At 48.7% G+C, this 21,626-nt stretch overlaps 1 long non-coding RNA gene across 1 annotated transcript; it reads right to left on the reverse strand.

Annotated features, from left to right (window-relative positions):
- Positions 1 to 5,960: 5,960 nt before the first annotated feature.
- LOC150053429 (uncharacterized) lies at positions 5,961 to 9,216 on the reverse strand. The gene is made up of 4 exons (XR_016538157.1): positions 9,119 to 9,216; positions 7,932 to 8,006; positions 6,586 to 6,669; positions 5,961 to 6,063 (listed from the first exon to the last, which is right to left on the reverse strand). It is a non-coding gene; the product is annotated as an uncharacterized LOC150053429 (long non-coding RNA).
- Between the last annotated feature and the right edge of the window lie 12,410 nt (positions 9,217 to 21,626).

The raw sequence follows: 21,626 nt of genomic DNA on the forward strand, positions 1-21,626 counted from the left end.
CAGACTAAGACAAGTTTGTGGATTCTGCCTGGGGAGCAGTAAAATCATAAGATCCAAGGATACATTTATTTGCTAGACATTTTCTCTGTGATAGCTTTCTTCATAGTCCAGAAGATTGTTATCACACTGTTGCCTTTTGTAGAAAATCTCCTCTGTCTTCAAAAGTAATCAACATCTGACAGATTACACCAGTCATATAATTCCCTAAGAAATGATACTGACTGCCTGCTATGTGAGGCCAGGTAGGGCTTGGAGAGATCTTGATACTGGAGAGTCAGAAACTGCAGTAATTGGGGAGACAGTGGAACTGAATATCTGAGTTGGACTCGGTGTGGGGGCAAGGAGGGGTCCTCCCTCCATCTTGTGCATCCCTCCAGGACTTTGGTGTTACTCTGTGCCATCCTAATGTGGGAAAGCTGGCTTCTCAGCTGGGTTTACAGTGCCTCACTGGGGCCATCCTTAGGGATGGAGTCATCTGTGACTTCATTGTGAACAGCTATTTATGTAACTCAGACAAAGGCTATGAGATGGGCAAAGCCACTGTGTGAGGAAAAATCTGGAAAGGCTCTTCCTCCTTGAGGAAATGAGGTTTCTCTTGGATGTTCTCCTGACCTGAATACTGGGCAGCTCGAAGCTCTCTGTGAGAAAGACACTTCTCCGCCACTGTCCTTGGGCTTTTCCACAAGGCTAGAGCTCTTCCATTTGAGCCACAGCACCACTTCCGGCTTTTCTATGTATGCAGTACAGAAGAATCGAACCCAGGTCTTCATACATGCTAGACACTAGGCCAAACTCCCAGCCCCAAATATATTTTAATAAATAAACAAGAACATATTTAGGGGTAACACAGCATCCTGTCTACAACATCCTGTCTACAGACAAATATACAGGATCATGTCTAAAACATCCTATTTACATCGTCAAATAGTTCCCCCAAAAAAATTATGATGTGGAGAAATAGAAGTACACAGCATATAGGGCCGGGAGTTTGGCCTAGTGGTAGAGTGCTTGCCTAGCATGCACAAAAACCTGCGTTCAATTTCTTGGTACTACATATGTAGAACAAAGCCAGAAGTGGTGCTGTGGCTCAAGGGGAAAGGAATAGACTTGAGAAAGCCCAAGGACAGTGCTCAGGCCCTGAGTTCAAGCCCCAGAACTGGCAAAAAAAAAAGAGAGAAATATACAGCATTCATAGTAACAGCAGTGTATATGGAATTGATATATGGAAATACTGTGTGTACTATTAACTGTTACAGGTTTTCTGCTATCCAAATTTATAAATATTGACAAAGTCACTTTAAAAGAGAAATGTATAAGATAAAAAGAAAATGAAATGAACCTAAAATGACTCATGTTTGGTGGGATCCATCAAATGGATTACCAATCAAAGACTGATACTAAACTAGGAAAGGGGTGAAAAATTGTAGGATATTTACTAAAGGAACAGAAAGGGTAGGATACCTCCTGAAGAATAATGAACTATCCCAAGAATCTCTTGAAATCTTGGCAGGGTGACAACTTTTGTGCCAGCTGCCAACTGCTTGTTTAGTTTGTAGAGGCCAGGCTACAGTTTGCCACCAGCTCATTCCTCACCCATTGCTCTTTGTCCTGAGGAGTTTATCCTTTGAATCGGCCAACATATCTGGCTCCTGTGAAAGTCTAGTCTCAGGACAAATAAAAAGAAGACCAACATATGGGCAACACTGTTTCCTGTCCCTGCAGTGGTCAAAGGTGAGCCAGCTTCTAAGAAGTGATGTCTTCAAGACAGGCTACAGAGAAGCTGGTGGGTTCAGGGGGTCTCCTCAGACTGGAAGCAGAGCTGGGTAGAAAGCAAGAGGGGTGGGGTTATGGCAATTCAAATGTGATACTTTAAGGCAGACATCTTCCCCCACATCTCATTTTCCCACTCTTGGTAGTGGTACTTTAAATAAGTACCTGTCGGGTACTTAAAGGTAGTCCAAAGAGGATGGGTGTCTGCCTTCTCGACCCTGTGATGTCAGTGGAGGTCCACATTGAAAGAAGAAATAAGATCATAATCTCAGGCACCAAAATGCACCATCAGAGAGTTTTGTTATATCCAAAAGACTCCCAGCTCAGCGTGGATGGACATGTCTTATTTCCCTCTCTAACGCTGGCATAAGATCATGGCAGAGAAGTGCCCTGCACCTCCTGACTAGAACCAATGCCCACATCATCCTGGGCATTGGGTCAGGAGTGAAGATAGGAGAGTTTCTTCTTGCTCACTGTGTGAGCAACAAACAGCATTGTACCCACACACCCACAAGAGGCCTCACGCCATAGACCCAGGATATGGTTCTTCATTCCTTTGCTTCAGTACAGTGGTGAGGGTAGTACAGAGACTTCAGATTCTGGAATGACACAGTTTTAGTTGTGTCCTCTAGATACATAGCTGGCTTCCTAGAATCCTCGGCCTCCAGAGAGTTGGCCAGAACAAACTCAGTTGCCTGGGCTCCCGTAGTAAAGGGCCATGCCCACCCCATACCTGCACACACTAGAGCAGGCACATTGTAGGAGGTGCATCAAGGCCTCCCGCATGATGACAACTCTGGTAGCAATGGCTCCCTGGGCCCAGGCAAAAGCAGACCAAGGCTGCCATCTGCCTTACCAAGAAACACCAGAGAAGTCAGCAAGGTGGTCTTCTGGGAGACCAATGGGAGGTGGATTCTGCCCAAGGAGAGGCGTCAAGGGTCTCACTTGGGCTCATCATCTCCAACAAAGAACTGTGTGTCTTGCCAGACACACAGGTGAGCTGTATTCACAGCCACCTCCCTGAAGATCCTCTGGGACCAAGAATCCTCTCCGCCTGGACAATGGAACCTGGCTGGACTACATCTCTCAGCCACTGTTCTCCTACACTGGGAACATCAGCTGCACCAGAAGAAATTCTTCCCAGGCTGATGCTGAAGGAAGAGGGAGCCTCAGATAGAGGCCACAGTGAATGGCCATCTCCTCCAAGTGGCTCCACAGCCATTAGTCACATCTACCTCAGACCTACCCCAGATTCCCAAAGTTCAATCACTCCACTTGTCCCAGCTCTATTCTAGGAGGCCTGCAGAAGAGCAGGGCCAAAGCAAAAAGGCAGACTAAGACTAGGATTCTGGTGAAAAAGGACCATACCACACAGCCCTTCACAGCCCTGGGTCCCAGCAGTCAAAATCTGTGGCTTCTCCTAAGTTACCACTGAGTCTCACTGAAATGGCCTGGGTGGCCAACTGCCTAAAGATGAATGACTTCTTCACAAGCTCTTTATCTCCATGTTAGGGAAATAGCATTTTGCCCAACTTGGCATTCAGGATAACACATGGACCTAATTTTCAAATCTACTGGCTGATTTCAACCCCACCCTCTATATCCAAATTTCTCTCTGGGGGCACCCCTTCATCACATAGTTCTCTGTGCCCACTTTAAGTAAAATTATCTCCCTGCAGCCTTGTGATGCTGGGAATCCAACCTTGCTCCTGACCCCTAAGTTAATACCAAAGCTGTTTCTCTTATGAAAGAATTTCCCTCTTGGCTTCCAGTGCAGCACTCAAGCAGACACAACTCCAGATTCTCCAACCTGACTGATTCCCAGAAGAAGAGACCCCATAGTCAGCCACTTTCTCCTGCCTCAGGAAGGGTTCCCCAACAAAGGCCTTCCCACCAGCCCACATACAGTCAGAACTGCCCGTTCCAGAGTCCAACAGTCTCAGGGTGAACTGTTCTTGAAGTAGCTGTTGAACATATGGTAAGATCATATCTGAAAGAGCAGTATGAACTGTGAAGCCCCTGGCAAACAGCAGAGGCACTGAAGGGAGAAACAGGTGGCGGGGAGGGGGGGAAGGGAGGGTATGATCAGGCACTGTGCTAACATGAAAGCATTATAGAGTCTGTGCCAAGGATGGAAGCAGACCTTCCTGACACATACTTCACATGTAGTCTGTCTGCCAAGAAGGGCACGGTGCCAGGAATGGCCACAAGGAGGAGATCCGCTGTGGCAGGAACTGGCCAACAGAAGCTGGAACTTCTCCAAACAGGAGAAGCCTGCCAACTACCCACAGAGGGCAGAAGTGGAAATGGCTCCCAGGAGGGCTCTGCTCCCAGGAGTGGTGCAGGGAGCTAATGCCAAATATGGCAAAGAGGAGAAGGTAAGAAATAGGCAGTGTGCTGAACACTCATGGCCTACCTTTGGGAGGAGATACAACAGACCCAAGAACCCCTTGTGAACTGAACTGTGAACTGGCACCCACAACTCTCCTCCTACAGCTGAAGAAGACTGCAAGCCTGCCAGGATTTGTCACTGGAGAGGAGAGTCCAGATGCCCAGAACAGACCCCACGCCCCACTGACTCCACCCTCAAGTCAGGGGTAAGTGTCACCATATGAGTACGCACTACATAGCAACATGTCCAGCAATGATGACTAATGCACAACAGTGGTCCCAAATGATTATGACACAGCTTAAAACTTCGTTCTAGTGGCATCATAATGTCAAAGCACAGCATATTATTTGTATGAAATAAACAAGTGCCACTTGTATAGCAGTATAGTATACCCTGTTGTGTATAGTGATTCTTCACAGTCATAGTAAAGTTATATTCCATACTTTTGTCTCATTTTTGGCAGTACTGGGACAATCGCCAGACAAGGGCTCCCACTAAGCTACATCCCCAGCACATAGTGCTGTGTTATAGCATGCTCCTATTGCTCTAAGCAGTAATCAATGTTATACTGAGCAGAATCTCATGCATCTGGTGTTTCCTCTGTGTCTGAGTTGTATCATCTCCTCATGCTTGATGTAATCTCCAAGCTGTTTTTGTTCATCATTACCAGCAATATTACACCGTGTAATATTTCATATAGCCAAAATGGATAAAGACTCTCCAGGTATGTATGTAATGTTCACACAGTGAAATTGCCTAATAGGAATTTCTTAGAATTCAGTTCCATCATTAAGCAAGACAAATCCATACTAATTTTTAGCTCATACAGATCATAGTGGAGGCAGAGCACAAATAAGGAAGGAAGGAAGGAAGGAAGGAAGGAAGGAAGGAAGGAAGGAAGGAAGGAAGGAAGGAGAAGGAAGGAAGAAAGGAAGAAAGGAGAGAGAGAGAGAGAGAGAGAGAGAGAGAGAGAGAGAGAGAGAGAGAGAGAGAGAGAGAGAGAAGGAGAGAGAGAGAGGCCCAAGGACTCCAGGAGCTGATAAGAGTATGGGGTTCTGATCCCTGATGGGGCCACCACAATAGAGTGACTAGAGGCTTCAACCATTTCCAAATCTTTTTTTTTTTTTTGCCAGTCCTGGGGTTTGAACTCAGGGCCTGAGCGTTGTCCTTGGGCTTTCTCAAGGCTAGGGCTCTACCACTTGAGCCACAGCACCACTTCTGGCTTTTTCTATGTATGTGGTACCAAGGAATTGAACCCAGGGCTTCGTGCATATTAGGAAAGCACTCTACCACTGGGCCACGTTCTGTCTGACATTACTCGTGGGTTGATATCATGAGGGTTTCCCAAGATGTGTTTCATAGCTTGTTGTTATGGTGATACAGTATCTCAAATAAATGAGAGAGAAAAAATTTGTTGTGGCTCCCAGTGCCCTAGGTCCCTAGCCAGCTGTTCTAGATTGTTTGGGGCCTCAGGCAACGCACGGCACTGTAGCAAGAGCATGTGGTGGAACACAGGGCTCATTCCCTGTGGATGAAAAAGACAGGGAGCTTCTGGGCACCAGTGGCTCACACCTATAATCCTAGCTACTCAGGAGGCCGAGATGCAGGTTACCCAGATTCAAAGCCAGTTTGGGCAGGAAAATCCTTGAGATTCATATCCCTAACTGACCACCAAAATACTGGAAGTAGAGCTGTGATTCAAGTATTAGAGCACTAACCTTGAGTGGAAAAGATGAGGGACAGTGCCCAGGTCCTGAATTCTAGAAGAAGAACACACCTCTGATGACACACTCTGTCAATGAGGTCCTCTCTCCTACCTTCCCCGCACATCTCCACATCTCATCGGGTTATGAGCTGCAGCCAGCTCATGTGTGTATGGCCCATTTTCCCCTCTGTAAAGTCTATAAAGAGAAGTAAGGTTCATTGGGCCATCTTCCAGGTTAAAAGTCACTACCCCTTCTGTCTCACCCCAGGGTATTACTCAATTTCTTATGAAAGGCTTTTCTCCTGCAGTCCAAAGATTCCCTTCCCTTCCTGCCTTACTAGGCCAAGATGAGAACATGGGACATTTAAGAACTGAAAGTTCTCATAAAGATTATTTTGCCCAAGATTCTGATGGAAAACTGACTTGTCCACGACTACAGTGCATCAAAGACTGAGCAAAGAAGTAGTACCCATATCTAACTTCCATTTGTTTTCCCTAGTAGCCTAGGTATGAGTTCTACATGCCCAGGAGAAACTCTTTTCTGAGCATGAAGAAAACCTCACTTCTTAGCTCCCTGCCCTGACATTGACCTTAGCAAGCAGTAGGCCAGTTTAAGGCCTTAGGAAACAGTAAAGACTAAAGATAGAATCATCATAGGCTGGCCTGAAGATAGAGCTACTGTAGGGGTTTTATTTGCTGGCAGCTTTGTTTTTCTTACAAGATGGTGTGGGGGAGTCAGAAGGATAGTGCCACCATGGTGGTTAACCCCTGCAGACAGCAGCCTGGTTCCAGAGCCAAGTCTCTATATTCAGAAAGAAAGATGTTATTGTTTGGACTTGTGTGGACACGTTTATTTCAGTGCAGCTGTCAGCAGATGCGGTAATGATTGCAATCTTAGAGAGCAGGCCAGGAGAGGAGAAGACACATGGTATTGCCTAAACTTCCTCCTGTTAAAAAAAAAAAATCCCAGGGCCAGGAGTTTGACCTAGTGGTAGAGTACTTGCCTAACATGCACAAAGACCCGGGTTCGATTCCTCTGTACCACATACATAGAAAAAAGCCAGAAGTGGTGCTGAGGCTCAAGTGGTAGAGCTCTAGCCTTAAGAAAATACAAAGACAGTGGTCAGGCCCTGAGCTCAAGCCCAGGACTGGCAAAAAAAAATCCTAGGCCAGGAGTTTGGCCTAGTGATAGAGTGCTTGTCTAGCATGCATGAAGACCCAGGTTCGATTCCTCAGTACCACATACATAGAAAAAAGCCAGAAGTGGTGCTGTGGCTCAAGTGGCAGAGTGTTAGCCTTGAGAAAGTCCAAGGACAGTGCTCAGGCTCTGAGTTCAAGCTCCAGGACTGGCAAAAAAAACTCCCTGCTTTGGAGCTACCAAACAGTTGTCATACATTGCATCATACCATTTCCTAATTACACAAAGTCAACATTCCAATACCAGCCCTTTCCTAAGAATACTGCAGTTATTCTAAGTATAGTCTCAAGAAGAGATTTTTTTCCCAGTCTTGGGGCTTCAACTCAGGGCCTGGGCACTGTCCCTGAGCTTCTTTTGCTCAAGACTAGCAACTCTACCACTTGAGCCACAGAGCCACTTCCAGCTTTTCCCTGTATATGTGGTCTGAGGAATTGAACCCAGGGCTTCACGCATGCTAGACAAGCACTCTACCACTAAGCCACATTCCCAGCCAAGAAGAGATCTTTGAAGCAACCAACCTTGAGTAAGAATGATGACAGAGATACTTAAAGGGAAGCTGAATGCAGTATCTCAAGCCTGCAATGGGAGCTACTTTAGAGTTGAAGACCTTGGAAATGCTGTTAGAAGCCAGCCTGGGCAGATAAGCTCATGAGCCTCCAACTCAATCAGTATCTAAGTATGGTGACATGTGCCTGTCATCCTAACTATGGCAAAAACATAATGTCTGGGCACAGGGGATATGTGCCTATCATCCCAGGAACACAAATAGGAGGATCAAAGCCTAGGCCAGCCCTAGCATAAAGTACAACCTTACCTGGAACACAATTACCCAAGACAAAAGGGGGCTTGTTCAAGGGATAGACTACCTGCTTAGCAAGCATGAGGTAACCTCCTCTGTCATCCAGGCAAACCTTATCTTGAAGGTAGGGTTCAAATACGACCTGCACATTTGAAAGGGAAATAGAAAATACTTCATAAAATATAGCATTTTGAAGATTCACAACGAGAGGCCACACAGCTGCAAAATCTTCCCTATCTTACTCTATTTGAGACAGGTAGTGACCAATGCAAGGCAAATCATCTCTGGGTCCTTAAGCAGTTCCCACTTCAAAAGCATGCTTTCAGTGGGGCACTCAGGGGCTCATGCCTATAAACCTAGCTACTCAGGAAGCTCAGACATGAGGATCTTGGTTCAAAGCCAGCCCAGGAAGAAATGTCCACCAAAATTTCATCTCTAATTACCAGAAGAGCCAGAGGTAAAGTGTAGCTCCAGTGGTAAGAGTGCTAGCATTGAGCAAAAGAGAAAACTTCAGCATTTATGCTCTGCGTTCAAGCCCCAGCACCCCATCCTCCCCCAAAAAGCATGCTTTAAGCACCAGATTAGACCAAAATGTTAGACTAAGAGCCCCTTATGACAAACCAAGCTAAAATTAGTGGAATTCAAACTGACAAATACTGCCACCAAGGAAAACCCTGTTTCATAATCAACTCTGATGTCAAACTGTCAAAGCAAAATTCTGTTCGCCCAAATCACTCATTTTTGGTGTCACACAACTCAGCAATACTGAGTTTCACTCTATAGAGATTACTTGTGGTATAGGGGTTATGCTACCATTTATCTGGGTTATTTTGCAGAAACCTGAAGGATGCTTTTGCTTAAAATAAAATTTTTAAAAGGACTTGCTGGGAGCCTCCTACAGATATCTGAAGGATGACTAAAATGGGACACAAGACTCAGCATCCTTCTTTGTGTCTTTGAATGTGCTGTCTTACACCTTGGAATAGATTCCACATAGCTTTGCATGTAGACATGCTGATTTTAAAGGGTTATCCAAGACGATGCTACTGAGCTAGGTCAGCTAACTCTAGTTCATTTGTTTATACAAGATCATGAGTAACTCTACTGTCAGAGTTATCTGGGTCACCCACTAGCTTGAAAACTTCAAGGCCAGAAAGTGCTTGTAATCAGAAAAGAAAATAGCTTCTAAAACCATAACCAATGGGCAGGGAGTTTGGCCTAGTGGTAGACTGCCTGCCTAGCATGCACAAAAACCTGGGTTTGATTCCTCAGTAATCCGGAAGTGGTGCTGTGGCACAAGCGGTGGAGCTCTAGCCTTGAGAAAGCCCAAGGACAGTGCTCAGGCCCTGAGTTTAAGCCTAGGAGGGGAAAAAAAAAAAAAGAAAAAAAAACATAAGTAATGACCATCACCAAACTTTAGCCACCTCTCCCACCTACCACCCTCCATCCTCCCCTCCCCCAAAAGAAGGTCAGTTAAAGCTTGTTGCTCTTAGCTGGACAGGGTAGCTCACAAGTATAATGCTAGCTACTCAGGAGGCTGAGATCTGAGGATCTCAGTTCAAAGCCAGCCAGGATACTAAAAAGTCCTGTGAGACTCTTATCTCTAATTAATCTGAAGAGCTCAAACACAGCACCCACTCTGTAAATCATTGCTGTATCCTCCTGTGCAAGCTGACATTTGCCAGCTCAAGGTGACATCCCAGAACAAGAGCCCTGCTTGTCTGTGACAAATGCCATGTGACCCTGACTAAACTGGATTGTGGGGTAGAAATATAAAGGGCTACTTCTCTTTCTTACCCAACAGTGAAGCTGTCAACACCCTGATACTCAACTTTTCGGCCTGGGAGACAGAAATGCTTAAGTTACTTAGTCTATATTTTATAATAGCAGGCAGAGCTGATTAGGGACAATATTCCTTGCCAATCCAATCTGACTGGGCAAGCAGCAGGCAGCACAGTCAGAGGAGCCACAGCAGAGAGGTGAGGACTTAGGTGTTGAGAATGGCTCCCTAGGCCAAGGCAAACAAGGGCAACATTACGAAAGGGGAAGTCGGGCAGTGATCCACACCTGAGGCCAGAAGGCAACAACTCAGGCGAGGGCCTGTCCAGTGAGCGGAGATCTCCAGCTACTACCAAGCCTTCCTGGCCCAGGCACCTTCTCGGGGACCATTCTGAGAGTGGAAGCTTGTCCTGAACTGCAGAGTGGGTCTAAGGAATATCCCCGGTGATTTTGTTTTCCTTTTGGCAAGTGGAGGACGAAGAATAACCGGGTTTGAGATAGAACCGGCGTCCTCCAGTACATACGTGAAAACAGAAGCAGGCAACTTGAGAGGGACTGGGACGGATGAGGAAGGAGGAGGAGGGGTGATACTGGTCAACATTCGTAGACGCGCTGCACTGAAAAAAGATAATTAAAAACAAAGTGTCACTGGGGGGGGGGGGGAAAGACGTGTGTCAGTTGATGTACACGGAAACCAAGGAGGCACGCGGCAGCCCCCGCGCCGCGCTCGGCGGGCGGTCCCGGGCCCGCTCCGCGGCTGGCTCGTTCCGTGGGCTCGGGCGCCCCCGCGCGGCCGCCCAGGAGCGGCGCACCGGCCCCGCGTCCCCGGAGGCCGGCCCCGGGAGGCCGGGCGCTCGCCGGCCCGGGGTCCGCACGCCTCCCCGGGGCCTCGTCAGCGCGCTTGTTTGCCAAGTCGCGGAGCTCCCCCGGGCCAGGCCGCGAGCTAACGAGTTCCCCTCGGAGCGCAGCGAGCAGGCCTGGCCATGGCAACCCCGCGGGGGCCTCCGGAGTTTTCTGCGGGCCGCTTCCCACACTGCCCCGCGGCGACGTGACCATAGAGACGCGGCTAGGAGCAGAGAGGCCTCCGCCCCAGCCGGCTCCCGGTGCATGGTGGGAAGACCGGGGGGCGGGGCTTGGCGGGACCGGCCTTTCCAGCCTCCACCTTGATCATTCCTTGTCAGAGTCCCAGTGATGTCCTCAAGTGACCAGAGGCCAAGGAGAGAGACGGGAAAGCGCACTGGTCACTGCACTCAGCCTGGGTGTGTGAGTGCGCTGCCCACACCCCTAGGAAAGCTTTGGGTGGATGAAGCAAGTGGCTTCGTGCCCCCGTGCCGGCCCCTGCGTGGTGTGACTTGTCCTGGTTCATCTGTTCTGGCCACACCGTGATGGGCCCCCTCCTGTGTACAGTTGTTCCCCTGGTACCTGGGTAGACTGAGGCCTGGAGGCCTGCTCTGACCAGAGGCCCACAGCCTGGCCTCGACCAGGCCGGAGCTCTTCCCTTCCACCATGGCCCCGACCCCCAGATCTTCACAGGTGTCTTCCAGAGACCCTGCCCCACCGACGCCCCTCGGGTCATTTGGGAAACAGGGCACACTACCTTGGCATTGGCAAGGCTGGCAATTCATTGTAGTGAGTTGGAGTCTCCGGGAGGATAACTGTTTAACAGAATTAGGAGTTTGCCAGACTTATTTGAACAGAGAGCCCCCTTTCAAAAGATCTTCACATCCCGGGGAAATGATTCGTGAAATGCACCTTGGGACACACTGACCTCTAGAAAGTTCACAGCTTTGAGTACTGACAACAAACATTAGCTGGTCATGTCTTACAGGCCAACCCTCTTCTAAGTGTGAGTAGTTCTTAACTTCCTAGTGTTACCTTCCTAGGGTTTTGTGCCAGTGCCCTGCCTCTCTTGAGCCACATGCCTCTTTTTTTTGGGGGGGGGGGGTGACACTAACTTTGCACCCATTGGCATTATTCTTGCATGCTTCCTGCCTCTGCTTCTCAAGCATTTTCATCTCCAGGATTATCCAGGTGTGTGATTGCACACAGGCACATGCGCGCGCGTACACACACACACACACACACACACACACACATATCTGAGGATTACATGAGTAATAGATATATTTACAGGAATTTAAAAGTCCTTAGAAAAAAATAAATTTAAAAAGTCTTTAAAATTACTGAGGCTGGGAATGTGGCTCAGTGATAAGAGTTCTTGCCTAGCATGCATGAAGCCCTGGATTCAATTCCTCAGTGCCACATAAACAAAGCTGGAAGTGGAACTGTGATTCAAATGGTAGAGCACTAGCCTTGAGCATAGAGAGGCTCAGAGACAGAGCCTAGGCCCTGAGTTTAAGCCCCAGGACTGGAAAAAAAAAAAAAAGAATTACAAAATAATTGTTTTCTATTGTCATCTCCATTTTACAAAGAAAATGGAGGTTCAGTGACTACCACTAGTAGTAAATGAGCAGAAAATCCAGGCACCAAGGGCAGGATCTGTGCTAGTACCCCTGTAGTATCTATCCTGCCTCTGCCACATGTGCAGAGGAAACCCCAGGCCCAGGCCCTCAGTAGCAAAGCCAGAATTTCCTGTAAGACACTATTCTCCTTGCCGGGCACCAGTGACTCATGCTTGTAATCTTAGCTACCAGGAGGTTGAGTTCTGAGCATCAAGATTCAAATCCAGTTCAGCCAGGAAAGTCCATAAGATTCTTACCTCCAGTTAACCACCCGAAAAGTCAGAAGTAGATCTATGGCTAAAGAACTAGCCTTGAGCAAACCCCAGGATTGATGCTCACACACACACACACACACACACACACACAGTCCCTTCACCATCTATGCCTCCTCTCACTACCTACTATAACTACCACCATGAACACCCTCACAGGAGAAAACAAAACAGAGGACAAGATTTGGGGTTAGACAGCTCTGAGTTTGACCCTGATCTCACCATTCACTGGCTGTATGACCTTAGACAAGTAACAATCAGATTCTATTCAGAAAACAAAACAAAATAAAAACACCATCATGGGAGGATGGAGAGAGATAATGAATGCAAAGCACTTAGCATGAGTCCCAGCCCATGGTAAGCACCCCACTTCCAACTCTTCTGGGAAGCCTTCCATAAGTGTGCCTACCTCCCATCTCCAGGCTGTTACATGCTATACCCCTACCATATTTTTGATCTGTCTCCCCCATCACATTGAGCTCCTGGGGCCAGCCTTGCTCACGGCTCTACCCCAGGGTCCAGCACCATCAAGCCCAGCGCATACTAGGTGCCCAATAAATGTACCTTAATGACTGAATCATAACTAGAAAGATCACTTGTGTAAATGATTGACAGGCCACTGCACCCTAGGCCCTGTTCTAGACATCTCACATGGATTCACATGAATTCTAGTTAACTTGATACAACTAGCATTGCAGTAAATGCTAGTGGTTGTCATCTCAGGAAACAAAGGCACTAAGATGGATCGAAGAAATACTAAAACTAGTTCATACATCCTCTCATTCTGGCTCTGGAGCCTGCAAAATAAACCACAGTAAGCGAGGAAGCAGATAGAGACCTACCTACACTCACAGGACCACTGAGTCCCCTCTAAAGATATGACAGCTCTATAGGTCCATATGGTTTACTAGACCAGAAAAGGAAGGACTACCCATTAGGCCCTGCTTCTCCCTGGGCCTACAGTCTATCTGTGCAGTCAAAACTCAGTAATCAGGGCCTCTATCCTTACTTGGCACTTGTACACAGATCTAGGAAACACTGGAGAGGGAGAGGGGAAGGCTGAGGTGCAAGAAACAGACCAAAAAGATAAATATATGTGTAAATACACAGGGGATCGTGTATGTGTGTATACCTACTATATAGAGATATTATATCTAGTACATACTATAGTACATCTACTCTAGCTACTATATTTACTATGTCTATAGTATTTAACATCTACATATAGTATATATATGTATATATATAAAGTATTTGTAACTGTGGGAATGTATGAGAGTATTAGAGAAGAGTAAACAATATGTCAGTGAGTGAACAACAAATTCATTGCCTCTGTGAACAAAGCTCACTGAAAGTGAGAGCACACGGGCTCAGCCTGTGTGACAGAGCATAGCACTCTTTCAAACAATTAATATTCACCAAAAACTGAATGGCAGGCTCAGAACCGTCCCGGGTGGGGGTACTAATTTATAGTGGGGGTGAATGATGATGAATCTAGCCAATGTATTTTATGTCTATGTGTGAAACTGGAACCAGGAAGCTTGTTTGAGAAGGGAGAAGGAAGCAGACGGAGTGGCGGGGCCTGATCAAGGTACACCTTATGCATATGTGGACACGGCAAGATGAGCACACAGACCCTCCTTGTACAACTAATGGATGTCAATCAACACCCATTAGCAGCATGGTATTTTGTGGGCCCTGCTCAGAGCAGACAGAGGAAAGGCCAGTGACCAGCAGTTCTGAAAGTGTCACACTACTGCATCCACAAGCATCCTGGCTAGAGCTGGCCTCTGTCCACCCAGCCAGGCGACAGCCAATGGTGACTATTAAAAGTCACCAGTTTCCAGTTCATAGTGTCATATCTGGGCCTCGTGCTAACCTCGTGAAGATTATTTCTGTGAACTGAGGCCTGAGAGGCCTGCCTTGCTCACTGAAGGATCTGTGTCTAGACTTCACGTGACCTGCCTGCATTGGATCCACTTCAAACTACAAGTCATACTCTAGAAATGCTTCTGGCTCTTTAAGGAAGGAGCATGCACAACCCTGGTGGCCTGCCCAGGCAATCGGCAGGCAAATGAGAGAAGCGGCCATGTTTTTTTCTCATTAAAAGTTTGGCCAGGCTAGCAAAGAGGGCACCTGGGGCGAGCGGATCTCCTCGGAAGGCTCAGGCCTCAGCTGGGCCTGGCGTCAGGCCGGGTTGCTGTAATTGGCCCCAGGTGCCCTCTTGAGCCCATCCCTTCCCCAATCCCCCACAAGCCCACAGGCCACCACGGTCCAGCTCATTATAGCCTAATTGGTGGCAAATCACTCCGCAAGCCTTGGGGACAGAGCAATGAGCTCACATCACAGTGAGAAAAGTTAGAGCAGTCACAACTTCCTCCCACAGGGCCTACAACTTTCTCTGCAGCAGCCCCAACTTTTCCCAGCCCTAGAGGACACGGAGGTCCCTGCTGGTGCCCAGTTTTCTCCAGGCCAGTCAAGCCCAGGTGTGCACGGAAACCTCTGCCCCTCCCTGGCCATCTGAGGCCCTACTGGACCCCAGGGCTCAGCACTCTGCCCTCCGCCTCATCCTGAGACACTTGGTGTGACCTTGACAGGCCCAGGGCCAAGCGTCACAGCCCTGAAGGATCCAGGATGTGTGACCACCAAACTGAAGCTGGTCCCCACCTCTACCCCCAGCCCAGTCAGGTCACAGAGGCCACCAACCCACTGAGCCCATTTGTTCCCACAGCAGTCACAAGAAGGAGGCAGGGAGAGTGATGTAAAGATGATGGCAGTGAGAAACAGCCACTATTTCCAAGCTAAATGCCATATATGCATCACCCAACAACCCTCCAGAGAGGCGCCATGATGTGTTCATTATCGTCCCTCTTTAGGAGATGAGTAAACTGAGACTCAGTCACCTAACCGTTCCCTGCAGAGAACATTAGGTTTCAAGGGCTTTGATCCCAGCTCTGCCACTCGGCTAGCTACTAAATGTATGCAAGTTGTTTATTTAACTTCTGTGGGTTTATTACCCACCTTTATTTCATAAGATTAAAGACAGTGTCTATAAATTGCCTGGCATGGGCCTGCCCTCAAAGTCACCATTCATTGGCTATGATCAATACTGGATGATATCTTGTTGGGTTGAAAAAGGTGCAGAAGGGGCTGGGGGTTTAGCCTAGTGGTAGAGTGCTTGCCTAGCATGCATGAAGACCTGGGTTCGATTCTTCAGTATCGCATACATAGACAAAAAAGTCAGAAATGGTACTGTGGCTCAAGTGGCAGAGCTCTAGCCTTGAGAAAGTCTAAGGACAGTGCTCAGGCCCTGAGTTCAAGCCCCAGGACTGACAAAAATAAAGTATGCAGAATTCAGAGCCAAGTTTTGCTCCCTTGTTCCAAGTCATGTTTGGTAGCAGGCACAGAGTGTGGGAAAGCGGAGAGAGGGAAGGAAATGTAGTGAGGAGGACACTGGGGTAGATCAGGCATGAATGTGGGACACTGCTTGACTTCTGGGCTCAACTTCATCTGTGACATTAATGTTAGCTGTGCTCGCAGCTTGTTGTGAAAAGTGAGTTCAATAGTCTGCTTAACAGTGAGTTCAGCAGTGTGTTGTGCACCACCTAAAGCCATGCAGACACAGCCTGCCCATGCCATCTCAAAGATGAAGCAGCTGAAGTTGAGCTCACAGCTCAAGGTACACAGCTGGGGGCCGCCACACCCCCAGAGTGAAGCCCAGGGCTTTTCTGCTGGAGAACATTTTGAGTGGCTCAGCCAGGCTTTCTTCAGCTCTTCCATCTCACTCACCCTGCTGGCTCCCAGGCCACGGGTAAGGCAGACCTGACCTCCTTCCAGGAAACCCACAGCATCAAGTCGTAGGCCACACAGGTGACAGACAGAGGGGCGGGGAGGCCCTAGTGCAAACAGAGGGAATAGAGGCCAGCAGACCCCCCCTTCCCTATCTGGTCCTGCTTGTAAGTATCTCCTGTGAGTTTCAAGGATTCTCTCTCTGCCGCTTCCATCACTCCAGGCAAGCCCACAACCTGTCTTAGCAGACAGCCTGCTAAGAAACACAACTTTAAGTATGTCCCAACCAGCCATCATACAACTCATCAGGCCTTCCCATCTCTCAGAGGGAGAGGCTCTCAGCAGCCCGCATGCATCACCGGCTCTTGGGGAGGGGAATTAATGCTCTTGTGCTCGTAGGAAGCAGCCCAGTGGTTGTATGTTCATGTACTGGGCCAGAGCTGAGCGCAGGGCCCTGGCCTGCGTTCTTGAACAGACCTGAGCTCTAGCACTAGCAGACGGGAGCTGGGCCTGGGACCTATTGGGAGCTTATAAATCAACAGCAGGCTTCCTGCCAGTCTCCACCAGAATCAAACCTGCAGGAGGAGTGGGGGCTTGAAGGTTACACATCCAAAGTCCTCTGGACTCATAGAGGGAGCCATATCCATCTATTGGGTTTAGGAGTTGACAGTCCAGACTTATGTTCCAATAATAAGGCTCGGGGCACAGGCCTTTACCTGTCTCCTCCTCCATTTAAGACGTAGTAATAACAGGACCCACACACAGGGTTGTTGCAAGGGTTAGAGGCCACACCGCGTGCAAGTAACTGTGCTAAATAAGTTATGGACATTATTTTATCCTCAGAAGACCCCTGTAGGCTTTGTTGACCACAGCGGTACAGCCTAGTCAGGCACAAGCTCTGTGAGTATGACTGGAAGGGAGAAAGGGGGAAGGAGGGAGGAAGATGGGAGGGAGAGGAGGTTGGTGCCGTCTTCATACACAGTTTTCAGACAGGCATTCAGTAGGGCTCAAAGAGAGAGCACACCTTCCAGAACTTCAGGAAGCCGGGTCTGTTGCCCTGGTTTCCTATACTAGCACGACTGGTGAAGGGTGCGGAGGGGTCACCAAGGGTGTTTGAGAATAAAGGGCCTCAAATTTACTAGTCCTCAGTCATAGGCTGCAGCCTGCGGGCTCTGACATAGGCCTGAGCTTCAGTGGCCTCGCCAGTGTGTGGTGCTTGGGTGCCACCTCATGGCTTCTTTAGGAAATGCAGGGTAACATACCAGGAAACTTGTCTTCCTTTTTCAGTCCCAAGCCTTGTTCCTTGAGGCTAGGATGTTCAGCAGGAAGGACCATGGGAATGAATTGTTTCCACTCCTTCTTTATGTTCATATTCATAAGAGTGCATGTCCACACAGCAAAGATTTTTACTGGCCAGTGGATTCCCAGAGAGTCCCACCCCTCTCCCAGAGTGCTGTGACAGTGCTGCACTTATGGACTCTGTATGCAGAGTATCCCTTCCGAATACCCTTCCACCTGTCAGGGCCGATAGTCTCCCCCCACACCACCCCCCACACAAGGTATCTTAACACTTTTGATCATTGGTGGGCGCTCTTCTACCTGAGCCACACCTCCAACCCCAGGCCAATAGTCTTATGGGATCACACTTGACTCTAAATCCCAGCATTGCTAGTACTAAGTGAGGCCAGAGAAACTGAGCCTTGGCCACAATTTCTCTTTTTTGCCCCATATGGTTTATTTCGTGTTGTTGCTGTATCTGACTTTGTTACCTGGTACATTGTATATTCATTTATTTGTTTATTTGAAATAAGGAAAGAAAGGGGGAAAACAGATGACTAGGAGGGAGGGAGGGGAGGGAAAGGGGTACAAAAACATGGGAAGGGGTAACAATGTTCGAGAACTAATATACCCGCTACAATAACGAATGTGACTGTAACCCCTCTATACATTATCCTGACAATTTAAAAAAAAAAAGGGTTGACCAGCCTAAGAGCAGGCAGAGGGGACAGGCCCAGTGGTGACATGTTGGCATGTCTACCTTCTGTTTCCCCTCCCTACTTGACCTGGCTTAGAGTCCTGGTCATGGTATTCAGAACCTGCCCTTGGCACTTTACCACCAATCTTGCCTCTCAATGGATGCCGCCCCTGGAGGGGATTCTTCAAGCCTGAGAGAAGCCTAATCCACTCTGAGAAGTCACAGACCTCAGAAAAGACACCACTGGGAGGGGCTGGTATGGACAAAGACCCCAGAGTGAATGTTGTGTCCTCAGCCTGCACTCATACGATGATCCAGAGGCTCTATTTCCTACAACTCCATGAAGCTTCTGGCTCAGCTGTACCCTCTGGGTGGGCTGAACAGCACCCCTGGAGTCTAGGCATCTAGTCACCAAACAGGGCATTTGGGAGTAGTGTCTTGGCTACCCACCACAGCTGACACACTCACTGGCCAAGCTCAAGTCACCACTCCCCCCCCCACCTCATCTTTCAAATTGCACGTGTGGAGGGCTGAAAAGAGCTGAATGGCTGCACACACACACACACACACACACACACACACACACACACACACGCACGCACCGATGAATTCAGGTCCAGGAGCTTGTGACTATGACCTTATTGTGACCTTGATGAATGTAATTAATGTCAAGTTCTTCAGATGAGATCATCTTGGATTGCCAGGTGGGGTATAAATCCGGTGGTAAATGAAGGCAGGTGAAGACAGAGGCAGAGCTGGCATTACACCTCACAGACTGGGGAACTCGGGGAGCCACAAAGGCTGAAAGAGGCCGGGCATGTTCTCCTCTAAAGCCTGCAGGGAGCCTGGCCTGCAGACCCCGTGGTCCAGGGCTTCTAGTCACCAGAACAGAGAGAAAATGGTGTTTCAAGCACCAATTGGTGGCAATTTCCTGTAGAGCCCTAAGGCACTGGTATAGAGCCTGCAGCAAACCAGTTGCAGAAGTCTGAGTTTACCTGAGGTCTGAGGTGTGAACTGAGGGGTGTGTGCAGTGGGAAATGCCATGGTCCTGGGACCACCAGAGGCAGAGAAGTCACCTGTGCTGGCCATTGCTCCCAGGCTCAGGAGTGAGGGTGGCAGAAGAACAAACTAGAGAGGCGTAGGGAGCCCCAGGAGAGGAGGAGGTTCTGGGGGTGCTGGGCCCAGGGAAGGGTCCCGGGAAATGGGTCCCCTCCAGGGTGAAGAAGGTGCCCCTCTCGACAGACTTCACTCCTGGGACTGAAGGATGGGCGTGAGCAGGGCTGATGTCTGCAGGGCGGTCGTGCACTGACTGTAATCTGGGCACCCCCCATGCCACCCCTCAACCCAGCTAGGCCTGAAGCCCCAGAATGCAGCATGCTAGGCAAGCACTCTACCACGAGGCCAAACTCTTGGCCCCCATTTTTTTTAATCTAAGTTAACAGAGACTAAAAAAAAAAAGTTTTATAAACTCCCTTTGGCCTACTAAGTTTAATAAGACAGAGAAAATACATCAATAAGAAGACAGTCACAGGGACAAACTAGAAATGAAGTTACCAAAATCAGGGTGGGAAGGTTAAGAGATGAGGCACACATAACAAAGAAGAAACAAAGGCCTCACAGAGCTTGGCAGAGGATCAGGGATGAAGCCTGAACAACCCTGGCTTCTTTTCCCCATCCTGACAGATATTCATTCTCCCTCTCTCCCATCATCTCTCCCTAGCCCTCTCCCATTCCAGAAAACATGGGGTAGCCACTTCAGTATTTCTAACAGAGAACACATGGCCGTGTTTTATACTGAAAGCAAGACTTGACACATGGATGTTTCCTGGGGAACATTCTAGGGAGACTTCCAATAAGCAAGTGAACAGGTCTGGGTACATGGAAGAGGCGTGGATCTAGTGAAATGGAGTCATTGGGGTCTGAAGGCTGACCCTTCAGATGAAGTCACCTGGAAAGCATGGGTCACAGGAGAGCCCTGAAGAACTACTCCTGGGGGGCCCTCGACTCTTCCCCAACAAGCCCCTCCTCCCCTCCTGCTCCCTGGCATCCTGTCTGTGTAAGTGTTGTGGTCCCCTCACCCACAGGGCTCTGTGGGGGTGCCTGCTCACCCTGGCTACCCCCAAGGCCCTGCTAATTAGGTAAGTCAGAGCCTGGGACTGGGAACTGGGATGCAATTGGCCTCCCCAAGAGAGGCGTGGAGAGGATTTAATTCACTCAGGGAACCCAGGCCTGACTTGGCCTGGCCTCACTTTCCCTGCCTGTGCTATCCGTCCTGGTAAGTAAGGGAGTGTGTGCATAGCCCAGCAGGGCGGGTAAGGGAGACTCTGGGCTTGGAGACAACACAGTTCCGCTCAGGAAGTAAGAGCAGCATTCACAGCAGCTCTATTCCTCTCGCCACGCACTTACCTACCACAGTCCAGGGAGAATGAGAGCAAGGCATTGTGGGTCCATAGTCACAGCCTCTAACCATGAGCTTCAAGGTCTTTGAAGTTGGACATGTCTTCTAAATCACCACCTGAGTCCAGCCCAGAGCAGTATTGTAGGAAACTGAGTCCCGTGTATTCCCTCCCTCCTCCATGGAGATCGTCAAACCCTCGCCTCTCCTACAGATGCCTGCTAAGCTGCTCAGAAGTAAACCCCCAAGCCAAGTGCCACTGGCCCACATCAGTAATCCTAGCAACTCAAGGCTGAGATTGGAGGATTATGGTTCAAAGCCACCTCCGAGCAGGAAAGTCAGTGAGATTCTGATCTCAAATTAACTGCCCAAAAGATCATAGTAGAGCTCCCGTTCAAGTCAACAGTAATGGCCTTAAGTGGAAAAAGAAAACTGAAGGATAACACCCAGGTCCTGAGCTCAAGCCCCAAAACATACATGCACACACACACACAAATATCCAATCAGCCTGTGCCTTTGTCATCATTGCCCTGTCCATTAGCTTCTCTTCTATGTGTTAATGTAACCACATATATCCAGCAAGTCTGTGTGCCTAAAGACTCAGGGTCCCATTAAGATGGCATCTCAATCAGCTCCAAACATCAAGCTAACATCCTGAAGTCTCCTGTCATAGCTAAGGAACAGAGCAAAGACTGAATTTTTCCTATTCCACCCAGACAGAGACTGAGATTTATAAAATGTTTGCCTACAAACTCAGGAGTAGAATGAGGTAAATCTTGCGGTGTCCCTAAGCCCATTGAGGTTGGAAACCAGCTCTCTCCCTTCACCAAGAAAGAGCGCCCTTCTGTGGCTCAGGCACCTCCACTGCCCAGCAGTGTGCCACAACTAAGCCCTCTCTGTCATCTTGCAAAGTCAATCTTTAATTGACATTTAATGGCTGAGGATCACATACATTCTGGGGCCCAGAAGTGAGTGGCAGGGTGCTGGCCTATCCCCCTGGGATCCCCCCCTCACTCCCCTGCCTGTGTATCCCGAAACCCTGCACACTTGAGCTTGTCATCTTCCTCTTCTCACTCCAGCTTCCCACTGA

Source organism: Megascapheus bottae, chromosome 16 (genome assembly GCF_031878675.1).
Source record: "Megascapheus bottae isolate mThoBot1 chromosome 16, mThoBot2.hap1, whole genome shotgun sequence".
Lineage (NCBI taxonomy): Eukaryota > Metazoa > Chordata > Mammalia > Rodentia > Geomyidae > Megascapheus > Megascapheus bottae.